This window comes from Haplochromis burtoni, unplaced genomic scaffold (assembly GCF_018398535.1).
Source record: "Haplochromis burtoni strain Fernald_Lab_line unplaced genomic scaffold, NCSU_Asbu1 Contig_30, whole genome shotgun sequence".
Taxonomy (NCBI): Eukaryota; Metazoa; Chordata; class Actinopteri; order Cichliformes; family Cichlidae; genus Haplochromis; species Haplochromis burtoni.
In genome coordinates, this window is record NW_024582391.1 from 1,563,250 (window position 1) to 1,585,890 (window position 22,641).

The 22,641-nt window shown below is 40.9% G+C and overlaps 1 non-coding gene across 1 annotated transcript; it reads right to left on the reverse strand.

Annotated features, from left to right (window-relative positions):
- Positions 1-801: 801 nt before the first annotated feature.
- On the reverse strand, positions 802-873 carry trnaw-cca. Its single transcript has one exon. It is a non-coding gene; the product is annotated as a tRNA-Trp (tRNA).
- Positions 874-22,641: the final 21,768 nt, after the last annotated feature.

Sequence of the window (22,641 nt, forward strand, 5' to 3'; positions counted from 1 at the left end):
CCCCCCCCCCAACAACACATCTGAAGAAGGAACCCAAACCCAGAAAGCATCTAAATGTTGATCTAAATACTTGGCTGTAGGTCAGCAGGTGGGGCAGGTCGTCTGGAAGGTTGGTGGTGCGATCCCTGGTTGCTCCCATGATTGTCACATAGAACGTTTTTAGGTGAAAAACAAAATGCTTGTCTGAGTGAGTGAATGAGGCATGTTGTATAAAGTCCTTTAAGTGCTCAAGTAGAGTAGAGAAGCGCTATAGAAGAACAACCAACAACTTACACAATATGAAACCAATTCTTACTCTCGCACGGTGCCACTGTTCCATCCGGTAGAGCAGACGGCGTGTGCACAATAGCCTAAAACTTGAGCCCAGTCTGCTCTCACTGTTAGGTACGGCCCTGCTAGCTTATGATGGTGGGGAGTTACTGTTTGTTATCTTAGCCTGCTAGTTTAGATAATCCAGTTAAACATTAGCCTGAACTGTTAGAAGCAGGAAACTAGAACCATCCCACTGCATGACTCAAAAGAAAACCTTGGACCCTTCGACCCCTACAGTGAGGACATCTGGTGGTTCTGGACCTCTGAGGTTTTCATATATTTCTGTGTCTATTCAAAGAGAACCTGTGCTACAACATATTTAGCTGTCCTGGCACAGATTATGTGGTCAACTGACAGAATAGTGTAAGTCGGTGATGTTTAACAGCTGCTCTAAGTAATAGATTAAAAACTCGCATTTTGTCATGGGTGTTGTTTTATCTATCTCACTAGGGGTCTTGCACACATTAAAGAGGACGCATCTTAAAACTCTGACCCCGACGTGATTTGAACACGCAACCTTCTGATCTGGAGTCAGACGCGCTACCGTTGCGCCACGAGGTCCTGAATGCACGCTGACCAACCAACATTCATGATCCTGCTCTCTCGGTCTCTCCCCCTCTCTCTGCCTTTCCATAAATGGAGCATTTTATCCAGTACTTAATGATGCCCTGACAATAGCTTACGCGTGATTAGATGCCATAATTTGATCTTTGCGATCTTTAATCAGTCGTTCTATTGCATCACATGTTTTCTGTCTCGCTCCTGCGTGTCCTGCCGCTCCTCTCTTCGTCTAGTTCCATATTCACCTGACACACTTCCATTTGTTATCGCAGATTAGTCACCAGAAGATAATAGGGCTGCTCTGGGAAAGCTTACCATTAAGCTCCTTTCATGTTGTAATTCTGCTGATCTAACTGGTAGCTAAACGGCGATGTTGGGGAGTCAAAGGAATGAGCTTCGTGGCAGACGGCTGAAACACAGTAGAACATGTGGAATTAGTAGCGGTCTTTTGTTAACCAGAACCCTCCTGTAGCTTGTGGTTTTAGCAAAGCCATCCTCTGACGTCCTCTTTCATTAACCAAGTTATTTCCTTTACCCTTTACTTCATGTTTTTTTTCTTTGTCTTCTCTTTTCTTTTCTTTTTTTTGTTCAGTACGTGAAAATATTCTGTCTTTTACTCTGTTTTGTCAGGCAAGTCAATGCAGGAATGTTGGTAGAGTTCAACAAAATCAAATCAAGCTTTTCCAGAAACGTCAAAACACCATCACGCAGTTCTGATGTCGTGCAGGGGCCCGGTATATAACAGAAAAGATTAACACATCATTCAGCTGCCGTTCTGGTCGGAGGATGGACTGCTTAACCTCTGTTTGGGCTATTTTTAAATGGAAAACTTGAGCAAGGTGACAAGCTGTTGAATTAAATGTATTTTAGGCAGAAAGGCCAGATATTATGTTTGCCAGTCCTGCTCAGATGGAAAAATCCTTTCAGCTTTCACAGAGTAGTCTTAAAGGCTGCTTTGACAGCTTCCCATTGTTTACTCTTTGCACGTCTTGACACGGAGGTTCCTTTTTTCCCCCCTTCTAAAACACACGCATGACGTTTCCATATAGGCTGCCGTGCCTCCGCTTCAGAGTCAAGAGATGCTCCTAAATCAAGCTCTCGCAGCTTTTAAAGATTCCACTTATAGTTATACAATCATTTCTTAGAGGCAGAGCTGCTCTGAAGGCAGAAATAATCTCTTTGGTTGACTTAAACTTCAGTGGGAGCAGCCAAGGAAACAGCTCTGCAGACGGGCACAATGGAACAGTTTGAAAAATGTGAATATGAAACGGATTTTGGAGGTCAGTTTGGGTAAAGATGTCTGCTTAGAGGAAAGAAGAAACAAACGGAGCAACCAGCCTGTTAAAATGTTTCCAGTCGACTCTAGTTTCAGATGTTCAGGGCAGTGATTGGTTGTTGATGTGATTTACTTGACTGAATGAGTGGCTCACCCTGCCCTGGCTGGTGGGATGAACCGAATGTAAAGCTGACCGCAGGGTCAAGTAAGTCAAGTGGTCTCAATTAGCAGCTCATTAACAGCTTTGGTGCGGAGAACCATGCTTATCCATAAAAACATTCAAAGCGTACTTTTAAGGGCAGAAAGTAAATCTGTGGATTTATTACATTCACAGTTTTGGGATTTTGGTATTTCCTTTTGTTTTGGGTACAGTAGCCATCTGAAGAATGTCTATCTTGTTTTTCTAATCAAACGTCTCCGTGAGATGACAATTCCTGCCTCAAGCTGGATTCAGCTAAGAGCAAGTTGTTGCAAAGGCCAAATATGCAGTTTGTGGTGTTTCGACATGCAGACCATGCCCGCCCTTCTTGGGTGTGATCCACTGTTTTGTCAACAACTTATGGCCATGATTGCAGTTACAGAGCTGTGTTGGAGCACACAGTTGAGAAATTATCCTCTGAAAGTGTGACAGCTGATAAATGTTTTGAGAAGTTTGATTTTTTACAAACGTACAACCTGAAAAACACCATATTCTTATTATAATGTAACATGTAGTGTGTAGAGCTATGAAATTGAGGGATTTATTACTTTTTTCTGGCTTTACTCTCAATCCTTAAAAAAAAAAGTCATTCAAGTTTAGAAGCCTTATTAAATTTAAAACCTGACTCATATTTAAATTGCACAAGAATACTCTGGTGAAGCACATTTTAAAAAGCACTTATACTGATTTATCATTGAATTATCGTAGTATAACATGCTAGCAATTGTAATATGCTAGCAAACAATGTTTATTTTGTTTGTAGAAGATGAGCAAGAACATGAATGTCCCACTACACATGGCAATTTTAAGGATTTTATTAACATTTTTGCTTGCTAATTTACTTTTGGAATGAACTAATACTTGAATTTATAGAACGTTTCTGTTCTTACTGTCAAGTCAGTTTTCGGCAAGCTGTATGTAACCCTACGTTCAGTAGAGTGCTGTTTTCTAGATACAAAACTTTGTCTACTGGAGATCGCCAAATTAGAGTCACTAGTTAACCTAACATCCATGTCTTTGGACTGGAGGAGGAAGCCATGCTACCAGCCAGGCGGTATAAAAAACATGGACCTAGCTACTGTGGTGTCATCCAAATCCTGCTTTGAAGCTTCAAAATTGATTATTTCACCATCATTAGCTTGGTTTCACAAAACCAGATGAGGCCGGTCTGACTTGGAAACTACTTGCCCATTGGCTTCTGACTTGTTATTAAGTTAGTGAATCTGCATTCCACAGATAATCTTGCATGTTGAAATATAGTGTGACCAGTATTTACCAAAGAGACTTAATTATTTATTCATTATGGCCTGAAATAAGCTACTGAGGCCACAAACTAATCAGGAAGGCCTTTACAGAGGTCAAGTCCAGAAACCCATTTTCCTGTAGACTTCTACAGGACTGGAAGAGTTCATGCAATCACAGCTACAGCCACATGGAGACCTTCAGGTAAAACACAGGCTTAATTCATTTCCACATCGGCTTTATTTTTCTAACCTGGAAGCTACATCCTTGTGTTTTACTGTCTATAGAAGCAATGCAGGCACATGGACAATATGCAAACTCAACACATATAAACAAAAACACTGTTCAAACGAACATGTTGCTCGTCCCTCATTCACAAAGGTTACCTGATAATATCTCTTTTCAAGTTGCCTTCATATTGTTTGTCTCTGAGTTTTTAACGACAGGTGTTTCCTTGCTTGACATAAGTGGTGATTATGTAGAATCTTTCCCTTCCTCGAGGGAAAGGACCAAAGGCATGGGGGTCTTTCAATATTATCAGCATTTTTTTTAATTATTAGCTGTTTGCCAATCTCTTTATATTGGCTAATGTCGATAAATGAAAGTTAAGGAAATAAAGAATAGATGGGAGAAACACCCTTTAACATGTTACGAAAGTTAATGTCCAAACAGCTTGGTATACAAAAAGTTTCCCTTTCAAAAACAAATATAAAGTGTAAAGTGGGCAGCCTGAGTGATACAGTGGGGCAAAAAAGTATTTAGTCAGCCACCGATTGTGCAAGTTCCCCCACTTAAAATGATGACAGAGGTCAGTAATTTGCACCAGAGGTACACTTCAACTGTGAGAGACAGAATGTGAAAAAAAAATCCATGAATTCACATGGTAGGATTTGTAAAGAATTTATTCGTAAATCAGGGTGGAAAATAAGTATTTGGTCAATAACAAAAATACAACTCAGAGGTCAAACGTTTACTATAGGTCTTTACCAGGTTTGCACACACAGTAGCTGGTATTTTGGCCCATTCCTCCATGCAGATCTTCTCGAGAGCAGTGATGTTTTGGGGCTGTCGCCGAGCAACACGGACTTTCAACTCCTGCCACAGATTTTCTATGGGGTTGAGGTCTGGAGACTGGCTAGGCCACTCCAGGACTTTCAAATGCTTCTTACGGAGCCACTCCTTTGTTGCCCGGGCGGTGTGTTTTGGATCATTGTCATGTTGGAAGACCCAGCCTCGTTTCATCTTCAAAGTTCTCACTGATGGAAGGAGGTTTTGGCTCAAAATCTCACGATACATGGCCCCATTCATTCTGTCCTTAACACGGATCAGTCGTCCTGTCCCCTTGGCAGAAAAACAGCCCCATAGCATGATGTTTCCACCCCCATGCTTCACAGTAGGTATGGTGTTCTTGGGATGCAACTCAGTATTCTTCTTCCTCCAAACATGACGAGTTGAGTTTATACCAAAAAGTTCTACTTTGGTTTCATCTGACCACATGACATTCTCCCAATCCTCTGCTGTATCATCCATGTGCTCTCTGGCAAACTTCAGACGGGCCTGGACATGCACTGGCTTCAGCAGCGGAACACGTCTGGCACTGCGGGATTTGATTCCCTGCCGTTGTAGTGTGTTACTGATGGTGACCTTTGTTACTTTGGTCCCAGCTCTCTGCAGGTCATTCACCAGGTCCCCCCGTGTGGTTCTGGGATCTTTGCTCACCGTTCTCATGATCATTTTGACCCCACGGGATGAGATCTTGCGTGGAGCCCCAGATCGAGGGAGATTATCAGTGGTCTTGTATGTCTTCCATTTTCTGATGATTGCTCCCACAGTTGATTTTTTCACACCAAGCTGCTTGCCTATTGTAGATTCACTCTTCCCAGTCTGGTGCAGGTCTACAATACTTTTCCTGGTGTCCTTCGAAAGCTCTTTGGTCTTGGCCATGGCGGAGTTTGGAGTCTGACTGTTTGAGGCTGTGGACAGGTGTCTTTTATACAGATGATGAGTTCAAACAGGTGCCATTCATACAGGTAACGAGTGGGGGACAGAAAAGCTTCTTACAGAAGACGTTACAGGTCTGTGAGAGCCAGAGATTTTCCTTGTTTGAGGTGACCAAATACTTATTTTCCACCCTGATTTACGAATAAATTCTTTACAAATCCTACCATGTGGATTCATGGATTTTTTTTTCACATTCTGTCTCTCACAGTTGAAGTGTACCTCTGGTGCAAATTACTGACCTCTGTCATCATTTTAGGTGGGGGAACTTGCACAATCGGTGGCTGACTAAATACTTTTTTGCCCCACTGTACATACTTGCCACATTTTTGGTTATACAAGGAGACACTCTTGAAAAGTCGGCTGTTCAATCTTTTTTTTCCCCACTAGCCAAAATTTCCCATTTAAAAACACAGATGAACCTTTCTAACCAAGTTAGCTAATAGCCATGTTAGCTGTTCACTTCAATGCCCTCGGTTGGTTGTAGTTTTACAACTTCTAAAACCAAAAACAAATGGGTACTGTCATGTTGACTGCATATATGTTCTGACCTTGAAACTATGGCCTTGTTTTTATAGAACCTATAGAACCAGTGCAGGCGCATGGAGAACATACAAATTCTACACAAAAAAATCCATCTCAGGTTCCAAGCAAACAATCCATCAACATAATTTGTTCTTTATTAACTGTTTGTTACTCTGGATATACAAAGTGGTAGTTTTTCAATAGAAAGATCTTGAAAAATGTACAAATCATGAAGAGTACCAGGTGGGTTCCCTATGTAAACATGTTCGTATTTAATAACACGAAGCCCTGGGGATGATTGCAGAGTTTAAGACTCTCTGGCAGAATGACAGCCTTTATACACACTTTGTGTGAAAACACAGAATCAAAACTTAATTGCTAATTGATTTATATAGTTTCAATTTTTTTTAAAGCTTACACTGACTTGACTCAGCTGTGTTAGATTTTGAAAGTGATTCATATACAGCATCAAAGTTATCATGTGGCTTTGTCTGTCATTGGCTTTTAATCCCACTAAGGCACTCTGGGTCTTTCAACCCTCAAGCACTCCACAAAGTCTTCTCTTTTAGTGGATAACACAAATAAACATGGTCATGTAACGTTAGCAGCTGCACTAAGCTTTAATCAATACCGGGAGCACTCAGAGTTTTGATGATTGAGTGTTGGCTCAATGCAAACATTAAATACCTTTAGTTGGTACTTATAATGGATCTATTCCTGGTTTATAGGTTTTAAAACTTTTAACATATTCTTAACAACTGAATCCGTCAGTGTTGCTGAAACTGAAGAGAAATCCTCACGGTTTGTGCTCCTATACCGTACTATTGCATGATCTGAGAGTGAAATAATACAATCCAATAGTACATCCTTGTATTTTAACTGGCTGGGCCTTGGTAACGCAGTGACTGTGTGGTATTATTTGGTCTTAATGCTACATTTATGTTGTACTATTCTACAAATTAGCATAATGACTGAAGCAACATCATTTATATAACTGGGTTGGGTTTGGGACTTATAAGTATTCATCATTCATCCAGTATTCAGCATCCAAAGCTTAACTTTTCATGCTATTGACATCATCGGCCCCTAACCTGATTACTGTAGTGATACCTAAAAAGCTCTTTCAAACTACACCTTTACTGATCAACCATAACCAGAATGTGAACTTTTTCCCAGTGATCTGGAATTAAATTCGTTTGCTCAGTGTTATTACTTTTTTGGCGTTGAACGGTGCAGACACTTCCATTTCTTTTGCCAAATAAGTGAATAATCTTTTCTTCATTCAATATCAATCTTTATTTTCCATTAAACTGGATACTTCCAAAACACTTGCAAACGATTGCATATAATGGTGATGGTAATAGGATAAGGAATTACACAACACATATCATTCACCTGTGAATGCCTATGTGAAATTTTGTTTTGCACTACTCCTCATATAAATTCTGGGAGAAATACCTCACGTGTCACTGCTTATACATTAAAACGACTGGCTTTTTATCTGTTTGTGTCAATTTTTCCAAGCTTCTACCCACCAAGATTCCCTCTCAAACATCCAGGCAGAGCTGTGAAATGAAATCGGCATGCTCAGGGCTACGGGAGAAAAATAAATCCTAGATGTTAGAAGGGATTAGATGCTGGTGGGACTGTGAAATATTGCATGCATTTGCAGTGACTTATTTTGAATCAAGAATTGCCTCATGAAATGGGCGATAGGAAAAGTTGGCTGCTCTGCTAAAGTGGGTTTCTCTCTTTGTGAAGTTAATGAATGCAACGGAAAAAGGTTTTGGCAGGTTGGTGTGCTGGTGCTTAAAGTCTTATAATAAAATCAGCACTTCTCTTGTTGGGAATTCACTCTTGTCTGTTATGCAGGGATTCAAGAGGTTCTGTTGGGGAAATATAGTAGTTGGGAGTTTAGAGTGGCTTAACTCTGATGAAGACTTCAAAATAAATTATGACTCTGAACAGAGTCCCAAAAAGAAGCCTCTCTCTGGTGTGTTCCCATTCTGGAACATCTAAAGTGTATATACGAGGAATGCTGAGTGAATCCTCTGCTGACCCTCTGCTTCTAATAAGCTGTTTTATTACAATACCACAGAGCACGTATGACCTTGTATGCCATACAGTGTGTGACCTTGTGCCTTCAATATTCGTCTCCTTTGGAGAAGGTGAACTTGCCCTTAATTGTGCGGCTGCGCCCCAAGGCGGCCAAGTTCTTCATGAGAAAAATGATTCAGAGATGAGTCAGTTTTTTTATCACGTTGAATACGATGTGTTGGTTTTAATTGATAGAGAGAAGCAATAACTTGGTTGCTGGTTGTCAGACATCAAATGAAAGCTAGATTATAGTTTTATATAGGCACTATGTTTTGCTGGCACAAACAAAGACTGCAGCATGCTTTGACAGATCATAGATACAAGAGATTTTGAGTGGTTTGATTGATGTTGTTGGCTGTTACTTTTATACTCATCTATTTCGGCAGGATTGAAGCCAGAGGGGCTACAAAAACGAATACCTCTGGGTTTTCTTTTATCCCTGAGGTAAATTCCTGCATGCAATCCAATTAACTGGATTCCTTTTATCATATTAAAAAAAATTATAATTGCTGGTAGTGCTTTCACGCTCCGTGTACTGTAAATAGTCAGACAGAAACAAAGGTGTAGTTTACAAGATCATCCCAAAGCAAAAGGCTGCACTGTCATGAGTAGCCTGGTTATGGTTATGCACATTTTCAGCTCAGACACTGTGCTTCTGCAGATGAGTTGTAAATTCAGCTCGTCTGCTTTTGATGGCTGGCATGGGGTCTTTGCTCGGAGAACGTTGCTGATGAATATGTAAAGTTGCGGATTTATCTGTGCGGAGTAATTTCCTGCCCAGACATTTTTTCTGGTTACAGAACATGTTGTGGGATGATTAGTCTTGGACCATGAAATGGGGTCATTCGGTACAGGCTGAGGAAGTGCGGCTGAAAGACATGGGAACTATTTAAGAGTGAAGTCAGGGTTAGTCCTACTGTTTTCATGTGTTTGTCTTGATCTTTCGTTTGCTCACAGAACAGTGACCGATTTTCCCAATGAAAATCTAGTGTTGAGCTTATTTATGATAACTGAAGGATGTTTCTGTAGGACGCTGACTCATGTCAACAATGAGTAGGAAAGACACTTAAGATCCTGATTGTGTTGTCGTACACTGATAACAGATGAGTTTCGGCTTGTCCGGGTTGTCAGGCTAGGAGCATGCTAAGTTCCCACTGACAGGCCAACGGACTCACACCCTGTGATTAGGGATCAGTAATCATCTGAGGGAAGGAGACGGCCTACAAATAGCATCCGCTGTCTACAAACAGATCCTCACATTCTCCAAAACGCTACAGTTTAAGAGGAATCGAGTGGGAGGACGGCTACTGCAGAGAGTTGTAGGAGTGCTGCTTCTGAATTCTAAAAACGTCTATGAGGTCAATAAGGTTTTGAATTTGTCTCTATTAAAATGGTGATCTAGTTGTGCTGTGGTAACATTTTTTCACTTTAATCAACATTCATGACTTAAATATGCAATCAAAAACTGTCAAGTATGCTTGTAGTTTCCATTTATTGATTTCTTTCGTCTCTTTCCTGGAGATCTCGTTGGCGTTTTTCCCTCCTCGTTGCTATTAAAGGCAGCGACTGTACACAACCCCAGGAGGAGGCTGACTGGCAGTAGGTGTTGGGTATCTTAGATCACGTTACATCTGAGGGTTTGCTAAGTGGTGTATAACTGACAGAACAAGGCCTCTGGCTTGTTTGTGTTTCTAACACATTTGTGTCCTACTGAATTTGAATGCTGTTTTATAGTAAGGCTATAACCTCAGTGAAACTTTCTTACAAATTAATGTTTGTTTTTACTCCGGCATGTGTTGATGACATCCTAGAGAGAGTCGAGTGTGCGTACGTGTGTTGTTGTGTATGTATTGTGAGGTTTAAGTGAATGATCTGGTTTAGCCAGTTTCTCACTGTCAACCAAACAGATTTCCCAGCAACCCACCGCTTTGTAAATGAGGATCTCTCATCTGCAGTTTTCCCAAGAAAAATTCCAACCTGCATATTCTGGTTGATACTTGTCTATTTTTTGTTTTTTGGGTGGTTTTGTTTTGGTTTTTTTTGGCTAAAACTAAGAAAAATCTATGTGAGCTAAAAAGCTTTGCCTATATGTTGATGTTTATAACAGTGATGGACTTTTTTATACTGCATCAGTCCTGTGCTATTGCTAGCTTATTTTAAGATTTTAAATTTAAAGTCCTTATCAGAAATAACTCAAAGAGAAAAAGGAAGATGTGGAATCAATAAAAAAATACTTTCCTGTACCTGGATCTCACCATGTGGAACAGTGTTATCTGCACTGATTGTTCCATCTTTTTAGCCCTGCGCCCTTCACCTTTACTGCCACCAATCAGAGATGCACATGTGCTCTAAAGTCAGGCCAGAACAATGCAATTTCACCCCCACCAGTGGCTCTTCTCTAACACCAAGCCTTCAACTGTGGTGGTCCTAAGCAAGATTGATGGCGGTGTCCTCCATCACTTTGGACATTAATGAGCGCAGCTTCAGTGAAAGCACTGGGTGGAGGAGGAGGAGGAGGAGCAAAGGAGTTGCAGTCAATCACAGACAGAGATGCAGCGCCACTTGCATCACCTTTCACATTGCAGACTGTGCCAACTATGATGTGATTCAAAGTTGGCTGGTTGGCTGGTATGGCTGGCGCCCATCCTTACACTTGTGCTGCTTTTGCTTTCGGTTGGACTGAAGTCAGCTTGTGTTATGACATGGCATCACAGAGACAATACGACGGAACGAGAAAAATATGAACTGACAGTTGAATAAAATGAAGGGAAACTAGCTACAGGAAAAAAAAATCATGGCCTATTTGTGTGAAGTTTTGAGTTGGTTTGGGGTCATCTTTAGCTAAATGACACCCCGTTGTCATGGAAACACCAAGAGAATGAGATGTGTTTTGAGGTTAATTTGAGGTACAGTCTTGTTTCAAGCATCGGCAAGTCTTCGGATTACCTCGAGTTGATGGGCGCACTGCATTTGTGTCTACGCGTATGAACATTTCTACATTCCCCAATGTAATTGTGTCCTCAAGTCTTTCATCGATAAACACGTAGCTCATTAGATTTAACCTTGAAGGCAAAGCCCGGAGTGCTTTCTCTCAGCATCTCCTTTGTTCCCTCTCAACTGCTTCTCCTCCCTTTCCATCCTCTTGTCTTCTTTCCTTACCACCACCACCTTTCTCTTTTCCTTTGTCCTCCTTTTACACTCTTCCTATTCCCTTTCCTTGTGTGTGCTGCCTTCTCCACGCTTTGCATTTTTGTAGCCTCTGCTTTTTGTTTTGTTCTTGTTTGGGTTTTTTCTCTCTCTCATTTCTTTCTCATGTCTTTCATTTTTGTCGCGGTTCACGGTCAAAAAGTTTGTCTTTCAAGAGGTGGCTACTTGCACAACATCCAAGTAATCATGATGAATTACACGATGCGGTTAACGCTCCAATTCATGCTCATTATCTGATTTTAAGTTGAGAACACATCAGACATTTGAAGAGATAAAAGCAAAACAGATAATGGTGGATCGTGCTGAGACATGATAATAAAGTGGTGCAAGAACAGGGTTTGAAGAGGGCATATTTAGTCTATTAGGAGACTGAAGAAATTAGACGAGAGAGACAGACTAGGTAGTAAAAAGGAAGGAGGAGCAGTGGCGTGATAGTTGAGACACACTCTCTATTGTCCAGAGCTTCATTTCTTTCTGCTTATTTATTATTTATATAATGTACTTATTATTGTCCAGCTTCTGCTCCTGTGGCACCATGATCGAACCCATGCGAGCGAGCCATTTCTGCACTGTACTGATTCCCATGCTCCCTCGTTATGCTTTGCTCTCCACAGGCACTTCATTGGTTGTGGTTGCGTGTCCTAAAAGTTAAGCATAATGTAGTTACGCTTATGTCTGGAAGATGTCTGTTGCCAGGAGAATGGTAACATGGGAAAATCAGAAAATTATAAGGTAGAGAAAAAAGGGTGGCACATTATGTTTTTAAGGTTAGGGATTTCCCTCTATTACTTCTTCTTCTTCTTTTTTAAACAGTTTGTTACACAGAGTTTGGGCAGAGGAAAGATTTATATAATTTCTTTGTGTTGACAGCTATTGGCTTTTGAGTAGGAAGCCAGGACCTTTGCTGACAACATATGCATGCATACTTGCTCCTACACAAAAATGTGTTTTGTGGATGTTGGACGTTTGTTGGATGTCGTGAATCTGAAGGGCAGCCTTCAGACTGCATTCTAGTGCTGAGGTACAATTACCCTGACTGCTAACAAAACAGGAAACTTAACTTAGTATTGACAACACGATAACTAGTTTTACACAGCAGCACTAGGGGAGTGCTGATAGTTTCTGTGAGCCAAGTGTCTCCGTGAGCCTTTGGCTTTAAATGCTGCTCACGCTGCCAAGCTTTGAAGACAGTGAACAGAAAAACGGTTGAGCAGCCATGTTTGTTTCCTCTTAGCCTTGTTACATCAAAATACAGAAGTGGACTGCGTTCATCTGGTGTCACATGTTCACACGCCGAAAGAAAGTGAAACCGGATCGGATTTGGTATTCGTGACATGTTGGCTCTGTTGCAGATTTGTCAGGATTAGAACTTAATCGCCTCCACCAAGCAGGTTATGTTTTTGGTAGCGTCTGGGTGCGTGTAATACAGTCTGTCAACACAAACAGCTCAAAAGGTTGAGATGAATTCTGATAAAAGTTGTCGAGTGGGATCATGTTAACAATTAAAATTCGTCTTAGGTCCACCAAGGTCTTCAAGGTCAACTTATTGGTTTATTGGTTAAAAACTGACAAAAAGCCTTAGAAACTATGATGCTGTGCTGTGTATTGTCAACATATAGAAAGTACAATATAAAGATTTAAAGTTTGTCACATTTGACCTCTGACCTCTCCTTCAGGGTCCATAGATAATAATGCTATATAGAGCTGTCTGTGAAGGTTCTCAGTCATCCAGGTCATCGTAGTCAAAGGAGCTTGCAAAGAAAAGCGTCTGGACTTCTTTAAGTTGCTTGAAGACGTTTCACCTCTCATCCGAGAAGCTTCTTCAGTTCTAAGGCCAAATGGTGGAGAGTCCCAGATATAAACCTAGTGGGAGTATCCCCCCACAGAGGGACAAAAGGACCCCCTGATGATCCTCTAATCGCCTGAGCCAAGGTGTGAAACTGGGCGTGGGTCCCAATCAGCCAGAGTTTCAGGTGTGTTCATTGTGAAACCTGGCCCCACCTTATCATGCGAATTCCTGAGGTCAGATGGCCCAGGATGTGAGTGGGCGTTAAGGCGTCTGGGAAGGGATCTCAAAACTGGATTATAGATGGCAGAGAGTTGGTGTCGTAAACCCCCGCCTCTGTTCAAAGATGGTCGCTCACAGTGGACATAGATGGCTTCTTTCACTCCTCTTTCAAACCATCTGTCCTCTCTGTCCAAAATGTGAACATTGGCATCCTCAAAAGAGTGACCATTGTCCTTGAGATGCAGATGGACAGCTGAGTCTTGTCCTGTGGAGGTGGCTCTTCTATGTTGTGCCATGCGCTTGTGAAGTGGCTGTTTGGTCTCTCCAATGTAGAGGTCTGGGCATTCCTCGCTGCACTGTACAGCATACACCACATTGTTAAGTCTGTGTTTTGGCGTTTTGTCTTTCGAGTGAACCAGTTTTTGTCTGAGCGTGTTGCTGGGTCTGAAATACACTGGGATGTCGTGCTTGGAGAAAACTCTCCTGAGTTTCTCTAAGAGCTCTTTAAAATATGTTTCCCACTGTCACTTTGTATTGACAGCATATAGGTAATAATAATCCGGATGTCACGTTATTTTGAACCTCTGACCTCTTCTTCAAGGCCAAATAAGATCACTTTCATCAAATGTCTTCTGACTTTAAAACAGTGATTATAATGTTCTGCCTTTGTTTGTATTGGCAACATGGATTTCATTATGTTTTTGTTATGCACATTACAGGAACAGCTTATAACATTTTAAATACATATCCTAGTATGGGTGTGAATGAGTACAACTGTTCTCAAAAACAAAATAAACTTGTGATCCAAAACTTATTTTTCTCTTTGCTGCACTACAAATATCTTAAAGTAGGTTAAAAAAAACAGAACAAAGAAAACAAAATTGAATATATGGAAAATACAACAATATCTCTTTAAACGTAACTACGTTCTGTATAAACTTATCTCTTTCTGTATAAAGCAGTGAAGACTGTATGGTAGGCATCATCAAAGTGACATAGATGCAAAAGTGCATGTGCTAAATAAGCTTTTGTCTGGATGCAAATAATGAAAGATGAAAAAACACTGCTTAATGTTTACAACAGAAAGAGAAGCATTCATTATCACACTACAATGGCCAACACTGTAGCAGACGAGTGTTTCGTGGTTTTTATTCTTTAAAAAGTGAAAACAGTAAGTATTGTATCACATCAATGGACGTGCTGATAGTGTTCGGTATTAGTCAGGCAAGTCCATCGTCTTTTAAATGTATTGGATAAAAGAGAGGAGCTTAGTCATGTTAAAACCCTGGTGTGGAGCTTTGATCTCTGCAGATGCTTCTTTGCACTAACCTCACCACAGTATGATCATCCCGCCTTTGAAGCTACCGCTGCAAACACATCACCGCACATTTTTCAGAACCTCTTACCTCTGTCAGTTTGACTTTGGATTGAACATCGCATCAGCTAGTTGGTGCAATTTTCTCTGCAGGGGAAGTTTAAGTGGGGTTTCACACTGTATGGGTGTGTTTGTTTTCATAAAAACTCCAAGCCATTGCTCCTAGCCAAAGAGGCAAAACTCATGATTAATGAAAGAGCCACAGCTTTCAGTCTGAAACTACAGCAGAAGCATGAAGCTCCCATGTTTCAACATAACACCCTGCACATCGGATATGTAACCCATTTTATTTCAAGGTTCATGCAGTCTACTTAACCTCTTTTCCACCTCTCGTGTGCTTTTCTGTCCATCTGAACTATTGAACGCTTCCTCTGTCCTTGATCCGTTTCCTTTCTGCCTTCTCACTTTCTCTCCTATGTCTGACTGATGTTACCTCTTTTCAGCCTCGAGTGCCTTTCCTTTGTGTTGCCTGCTTCCTGTGCCCCATCAGTGAGAGTCCCCTAACTGCAAAGTACAAATCTTCCATCACTTACTGGAGTTTGAATCTTTGAAAATCCTGAAATTCTGGATAATTTCCCCGTTTGTCTGTGATGCTTTGGCTTGATTTCATTCATTTAGAAAAATGATTTCAAAATATGTCCAGTTCAAGACATCATGACTGTCCTAATAATGTACTGCTCTGTAGACTTTACATAATGTGTTCTGCCCGTATGAAAAGAAATGAGGCTCAGGTAAAAGCAATATCTCAGTCACAGTCGATGGTTTTTGTCATTTATATTAACTGATATGAGTTAATGTCCACGGGCTCTATCTCTGTGCTTGTTTTCACCTCAGACAATCTATAAGCTTCTTTCTTTCTTCATTGCTCGCCTGCATTACCTCCTACTATAAATCGGTTTCTTTTAAAAGTTTCCGGCATGTTTTTTTTTTCCTTATAGTCTTTCTTAAACTTACACTACTTACTTTCAGGCTTATAACTATGACAAACACACAAAACTTCCACCTTTCTTTGTTTGTTTTGGTCCAATCAGTCACTTTTTATGGACCACAAATGCACACTATTAAAGAGCTTTGTTTGACAACTGGCAGGACATTAATAGAATGTACAAGAATACTTGAAGCCCTGCTCCTTACAACTCCATAAACACATCTGGATTTTCTTTTTCCTTTTTCTCTTAATGCAGCTCTTTGGTTCTTTGTGAACTTCTTCTGGATTTTGGTGTTTTGCTATACTGTGTACTCTCTATAGCTCAGACTGTCAGATGTTAAGGTTTGTGTACTTTGGGTGTTTGCCACAATGATCCTTTAGAAAGTGCTTTTCATGAGCTTTCTCTGTCTTTGCCCTTTTTCCTGTGTCTGAAGCTACTGTGTTACTGTTGAATAAATGCATTTTATTGTGTTAAAATACTGCAGCTTGGGCTTTGTTTATATTAACAGGATTTTTCATGCTCAGAAAGGGGCTTTTGGGGGGGGACTATACGTGTAAGCACAATGATCTGTCTTTACTGTGTGCATGTCTCTGCAGTTTCCTGTTATTTCTGACAATTCGATTAAAAAAAATAAAAAAGCAGTTTGTGTTTGAATGAATGAAACTTCAGCAAAAAAAAAAGCTGGTTAAGACGTTTGTATTAAAATCTTGGGGATTTTCCACACCGTCTTTGGTAGATGCTTCATTCAAAATAATAAAGCGCTATACAAATACAGGCCATTTACCATTTACCATAATATATTTTCAATTGCACTGATAGAAGATGCTGAATAAATGGTCTTTTTAGTTTAGGGGAAAACATGTCACAAAATATCTTAGAGCCAGAGCTGTCTGTTGGTGAGCTTTTATTTTCTGAGATGATATTGGCCGACCTCAGATATATTCAAATATTGGTTTATTTTAATTTTTATGAACATGAAGCAGAAAATTATGCTTGAGGAAATGTACTTCTTACTTCTAGGCTGGACTGTTGCAAGTCATTATTATCAGTTTGTTCTAAAAACTTCCTGAAAAGCCTTCATTTGATCTGAAATGCTCCAGTTAGGATACTGAGAGGAACTACAAGCAGAGAGCATATTTCTCCCATACTGACTTCTCTTCATTGGCTCCCTGTGGATTTAAAATCCCCCTCCGCAGATACAAGTTCTTGAATAGTCAGGATCCATCTTTTATTAAACACCTCATAGTACCATATCACCCCAACCAGAGCACATCCTTCTAAGGTTGCTTGTGGTTCCTAGGGTATTTTTAAAAGTGGAATGGGAGGCAGAGCCTTCATCTTTTGGGCCCCTCTACTGTGGAACAGCTCCCAGTCTGGATTTGAGACAGACACTCTCTCTACTTTTAACCATTAGGGTTAAAACTTTACCTTTTGAGTTTTTCCTTTCCACTGTCACTCACTGCTTGCTCATAGGGGGTTGTTGGGGTTTTGTGTCTATTATTGCAGGGTCTTTACCTAATTTAGCTAATTTTGTGCCCAGCATTTGCAGTACAGATGTGGCTTGTGTGGTGCACTGTTTCAATATGTAAGACCAAAGAGCTGCCTCTCCCTCCTGCTGGCCTTCACATGCCAGGGATTTTAATGTTTGCTCTACATATGTTGTTCTTGAACCGACTGAGATTTTGACATATTTTCTTCTCTAAAAATCATATGAAAATGCAGATTACAGTCATATTCTGCATTCAGAAACTTGATACACGTATACAATGACTATTCCCCTGTATGGGCTGCCTGCACCCTGTTAAACGCCTGTTTCCATAACTGCTGTAGGTAGCTGTGAGCCGCAGTTTGACACTATGAGTTCTGAACTCTTAAATACTACGCAATAAGTGGCATATAATGATGTTTGTTCTACATTTAGATACAAGGCACCTCCTTCTTTAGCCACATAGACACAAATCTTTGAAAACACTACTCTCTGTGCTCCACATCTGCCGGCTGTGAAAGAGCTGTGTGTGCCGTGACATCGCCGCTGCGGGTTGTCTGTTCTCGGTGATTCACCCTGTGCTCTGTGTTTCTCTTGGCGCATATAGACGTCCCATCTGGTGAGAAAAACCTCTGGTCTTAGAACATAATAAACAAAAGTGTGCCAAAATTATGCTGACTGCTGTTTCTATAAGTAGACGAAGAGTGTTCAACAAATTGTACTGAAACAGCAGACCTCGATTTGCAGGGAATGCCCTGACTTGTGTACCTTCAGAGGGACTTTTTTGGCCAGTATTAGACATTGTTTTAGTAGAAACTTGCCAGCTTTAGTCTTTGCTTTGCTAGTTGAAAATGAAATTGCTTTATTTCAATTAACTTTCATGTATAAATGCATCTTTTTCTGTTGATGTCTGAACCTCGATGCATAGTCAATAATTAGTATTTCACATCTGCACCAAATGTGACTGGAACTGCTCTCAATCCAAGACTGAGCAGATGGCCTGCATGACCCATCTCCCCCATGGCTCTGGTCCCCTACTGGGACCTGGAAGTGCACCATATTTCACGTTGGTACCAGGGCCCACAGTGACGTGCCCACCCAGCGCCCATATTACAGGGTCCACATGTGGCCCATAGTGCATTATCCCCACCAGCTGGTATGAAATGTGGACCAGAAAATTGTTGTTTTGCAGTATATAGATAAGATGCAGTTTAACTTTAATCTTACTGATGTTTTGATTCGGTCATCTTCTCAGTGGGAAAAGACCCAGGGAAACCGTGTTAACAATAAAAAAATAACACTAAAAACCAAAAAAAACCCTGAAAACCATAAATTTCACACCCGAGCCTAAACTCTCCCTGGTACCAAGCGACTCACGCACCGCTACTGGTCTGTGGCCCCGGGGGTTGGGGACTGCTGCTCAATGGGACCCAAAAGGCCAAATTTGTTATGGGCTCTTCATTGGCTAGCCTACATGAGCTCCACATGCGTTTTCTATGGGTTACCCACAGTGGGTTACCCACAAAACTGCTAGGTCCAATGTGCATTGGAATAGCTCACTGTGAAAACTCATGTAGGGGCCCCAAAGAATAAACCTACTGTGGGCCCTGTGTGGGTGCATGCACTTGGGGATCACATGGGGTAAGTGTGGGTTTGCCCTGACCACAAAGCCTGACAGTTCATCCACAACTACCCACTGTGGACCCACATAGGCATGTTTGCTGGGTTTTGGCATTACCATTCACTTTAAAAGAGCGGGTGGTAATGCTAAATCCCTACTTTAGGTTTAAAACCAGCAGGCATTATTTAACCATATTCTGTATAACAGTTTATATGCAATCAAATGTTTTAAAAGTCAAAAGATAAAATGTTCATGTTAGTGTTATGATAGATGTTAGACAGATTTTGTCTCTTGCCAAGTCATGGAGGTTTTCTGCCATGTCACACGTGTGTAAGGTATGTCCACGTGCGTTGCTAATAAGCCCTCTCTCAGATGGGCTGAAACTTGCTAGCTGCCCTATCAAGCTACCTGCCTGGCACTGCAGACAGACCGCTAATAAACATGCCAGTAAAAATGTGACGTGCTGATGCGAGCCAACATGTTAGCTTTTAAGCACACACTCGTGTATTGTCTTTCTCACCGAATAAAAGGTTGGTGTTTATGACAGCTGAGCTTTTCTTATTTATCAGATATTACATTCAAATTGCTTCCTGTTCACTAATGAAGCCCTAACCTTCCTAAGCTCCTTTTTTACAGTCATAGGACTGGTTTAAAAAAGTCCCCCAAATGAATCGAGATGTTGTGTCATTAAACCACCGTCCTGCTTCTCAAACACTGCCACAGCCCGTCTGAAAATGGACTTTTATTATTGATGATAATTGGGTACAATTATTAAGCTGCACAATCGGATCCTCACATTATGCCTTTTTTTATTTGTTGGTGAAACCTTCACAGCGGCAGTTTCAGCTCATGCTGAGCCATGAGGCAGCATGTCTGATCTGCACAGACACACACACAAACACACACACACACACCCCGACCTGCTTTTTTATGCAGACCAGATGCTCAGCTTTCCACGTTGCACTTAAAAGGGGTGATGGGATGCAGTTGTAGTCTTGGAGAAACAAGGCTTAGGGATCACAAACCCCCTACTCAAGCAAATCACACAGTGAGGGAAACTGCAGAGGTTTATCCAAACAGACTAATCAGAAAGAGCAGGTGTCATTTGACTAAATAATGGCCAGGCTTTTGACTTAAAGGTGCAGTAGGATATTTTTTTCTGGTTCCTTTCTTCTCCACAACTACAATATGAGACTCTAGAGAACTGATGGTAGTAGTACATGTGCATGCATATACACGGAGGCTTTCTGTGTCACTAGGCTGCAGAGTTTGCCTCAATACTGGACAGTCTGTAATCAGCTCAATCCCTTGCTAACCTCTTGACATTAGTGCTGACAATCTTTCAGTGCAGGGCAGAAAAACTGTGTAGTCAAAGACATCAATAATGCTGTTTATGCTTTTCAGCAGATCCGGTCAAAGAACTCATGTTGAAGAGAATATTTTAAAAAGAAATTTGTTCAGTTTAAATGAAAGTTGCTTAGGCAACTAGGCGTTACACTTCTAAATGCACTTCTACTCTGTGTGTAACCTGCTTTGTAGTTTCATTTAAGCTTAATGTGGTCTTTTTTTTAGTGTAAAGTTGTGTTTAGAAAATTGTCAGACATGTGTAACTACTGAGCATCATCTTCTTCTCTCTTTTTTTTTGTTCTCCTGATGTTTGACTTTAACCAATGCACAACTTTAAGTGTTACTTAAACAGGCATTCAAACAAAAGCTCACCCCTCCTGTTTGTTTGTGTCTCTGTGGGTAGCCAACCCTCTCTTTCTTGCTGCATCTGGGTGGAGTGCAATAAATACTTTAGGAAACAATGTTACATAAAAGAAACTTTTATGAACGTTTTGGAATTATCATGTCTGGAACTCCCTAAAATGTATACGTGAATATCCCTTAACCCCTTAGCAGTCCTATTAGTCCCCTAAACCATCCAATGTCCCGTGGGCGGTACTTCCGACTGCTAACAGTTTAAACCTTAATTATACATGACAGTACTTCAAGTCATTTTGTTCATTTTGAGTTCTCTGAGTCATGCTGGATACGGTGGTTTGAATAATACTTTGCAGCAGGACTCCAGACTGTTCAGGTCTCCTTGCACGTGGACATTGGGTTATCATATTTCTCTCTGCGTTGTACTCTGGAAGCCGACATCAATAATGCACAGACCTCGTAGGTGACTTTGTCTCAGAGGAATACCAGAGTAAGACTTCCATCAGAGCGCTAGTTATTTATCCGACTGGAGTCTGCTTCCGCACAGACAGGCTGTAGGTAGCACCAGTTTTAACGCTGCGATTTTCCTCTTGGAGGCAATTGTTATGCCCTGTTCGGTCTATTTTAGTAAACCAAAACAAACCTGGTGAACTAAACTGGAAAATCAACCCCCACAGGAAAGGATTTGTCTCACCCCCCCCCCCCCCCCCCCCCCAAGTATAATGACAGCCAGCCAAATTAACCAGCGAGTCGATTCGAGTTGAAGAATGCTTTCGTAAACACCCAGTATTTAGCCCTGTGTGATTTAACAGTGTCAGCTCCACAGGGAAATTCTGACTGGACAACATGGACTGCAGAGCTCCCAGAAATATCTGTTAGTTTGCATATGAGGATGATTACACACCCTAATAGAAGTGACAGGAATCCACATTTATTCACTGTATCAGTAATCTTAGTATGTTTGGTGTTGATGAACCTTATGTAAGGATTGTGTTAGCTTTTCATTTGAGCACGTTCTTCAAGGGCTGCGTCCTTTGAGGCGTGTTTCAGCACCAACACACCCACTTCTCAGTCTTCATGACAGACAAGGACATGTTAATGATAAAAAGGCATTCCAGGCTATAGAATAAAGCGAAATGCACAGAAACAAAGATACTAAGCACCTCTGGAAACACCTTTTATTTCCATGCACTACATGTGACTAAGTCATGACAGTATCCCATTACTGTTCTGTATCTTTTATTCTGCATTTGCTTTACTTTATCGTGACAGAAACAGTTAAAGTTCAGGGAAAGATAAGCAGCTAAGGAGATGTGTGTGTGTGTATGTGTGTATGTGTGTGTGCAAGAGAAGCAGAAAGTGTAACAGTAATGTTTGTTAGTCACTGGGGAAAGCATGCTAACTATAAATCACAGCAGTTATTGTGCTACAGAGCCCAAACTGTAAGAGTTGGAGGTTGAGAGGTTGAACCATTAGGCTCATTTAGTGATTCAAAGGGAGGTCTGTACCCCAGAGGTCAGAGGTCACTGCCTAATGCTCATAGACTATAAGCCCTTCGGTCAGAGAGTGAAAGGGTGGGGAATGTGTCGTCATCTTTTAATGAATTCCTGAGATTTTGGTGAGAAATATGTTTTTACACGATGCTCATCCCTTTAAAAAACAAAAACAAAGTGCTGTTAACTCCATTGTTCATAAATGACTTGCAGCGTGACAGAGTCAGGTTAATGTGTCTGAAATGTGTAACCACTTCCTATGATGTAATAGCCAAGGGGCCGTTGTGGCTAAAATAAGCCTGAATACAGCTAAAGATGTGTTTATCTCAAAATTTACCCCACTGAGTGCTTATGGTAACCTTCCCAGATAAACCAACCAAATGGAAAGTCGACCTGCCTTCCTTCCTTTACTCGTACAAGGACTGCAGGTTTGATTCATGCTTACAGTTTTCTTTTCACTGAAGTGTTCATCTGCCTCAGGGTCATATTTGGCCTGCATATTTTATGATTATTATTCTCTTCTTTAGATTACTGCTAGGTCAAAAACAACCATAAAACATATTACACACAAATTCCAAAGGTTTAGTAAGATTTAGGGATTTTTTTTA